This window comes from Myotis davidii, unplaced genomic scaffold, assembly GCF_000327345.1.
Source record: "Myotis davidii unplaced genomic scaffold, ASM32734v1 scaffold698, whole genome shotgun sequence".
In the NCBI taxonomy this organism is placed as follows: domain Eukaryota; kingdom Metazoa; phylum Chordata; class Mammalia; order Chiroptera; family Vespertilionidae; genus Myotis; species Myotis davidii.
The window spans coordinates 604,369-605,612 of record NW_006290032.1 but is presented as its reverse complement, the minus strand read 5'-3'; positions in this window follow the sequence as shown (position 1 = coordinate 605,612).

Here is a 1,244-nt window from a genome sequence, read left to right as displayed (position 1 = left end):
GGAGGGAATGGCCCAGTGCACGGGTTCTGAGCCATGGCTTTCCCGTCTGTAGAAACAGCGCCTTCTCCTCCCTTCCGGGCAGAAAGTCCCTGTGCCTTTCATGCCCACCATCGAGTGTGCTTACGTAAAAGGCTGTGAGCCCAGCCGGTGCGGCTCAGGGGTTGAGAATCGACCTAGGAACCAGGAGGTCACAGTTGATTCCTGGTCAGAGCACAGGCCCAAGTTGCAGGGTCCATCCCCAGTGTGGAGCGTACAGGAGGCAGCTGATCGATGATTCTCTCTCATCATTGATATTTCTCTCTCTCTCTCTCTCCCTCCCCTTTACCTCTGAAATCAATAAAAATATTTTTTTTAAAAAAAGAGAGAAAGAACCCAAAACAACATGTTTTTACTTTTAAAGAACCCAGAGTTGCGGAGGAACCAAGATGGCGGCGTAGGTAAACACCTGAACTCGCTGCCTCACACAACCACGTCAAAACTACAACTACAAGACAAAACGGATATCACCCAGAACCACGGGAAGGCTGGCTGAGTGGATATCCAACAACCAGAGGGGAAGAGAAAGGCGCATCTAGACTGGGAGGAGGTGCAGAGACGCGGAAGAGCAAAGGTACAGAGGTGCGCAAAACGGGCTGGCAACTGGGTGCACTGTGGTCTTTTTCAATCAGGAGGGAGATACAAACTCCCGACTGCTCTGAACCCCAGATCCGGGCGAGACTCTAGGGACCCAAACTCATACGGAGAGAAACTGGACCTTCTGGCATCAGCCGGAACACAAGGGTGGCTTTCTCTCAGAGGTGCTCGCAGCTGTCATTGTTCCTGTACGGGGCCGTGGGACACAGAGACCCAGGGACCTATCCAGGCCAGGGCCAATGGGCAACCATTGCTGTTTGCACCACCCCATGATTCCCTGAGACCCCGCCCCACCCAATTTACAACCCCACCCAACCTGTGCTCAGAGGCTTTTGCATATGAATGGCCTGACCTTTTGCAATCTAAAACCTAACAAACTGCAGCTGGGTCAGAGAGCCCTAGAGCTTCCAAAAGAAGGCCTAAGGCTCATCAGTAGCCTGCATTGCTTCACAGCGGGGACTCATCTGGGCACCTCCAAACAAAGAGGAGGAATATGCAGCTCTCTCTGAAGCTCCTGCTGAGTGGCCTCAGGCAGTGGCTGACTTTGCACCTCCTTGGAGATCCAAGAGCCAGTGTACCCAGTGGTCAGAGTGAGACCACAACAGATTACA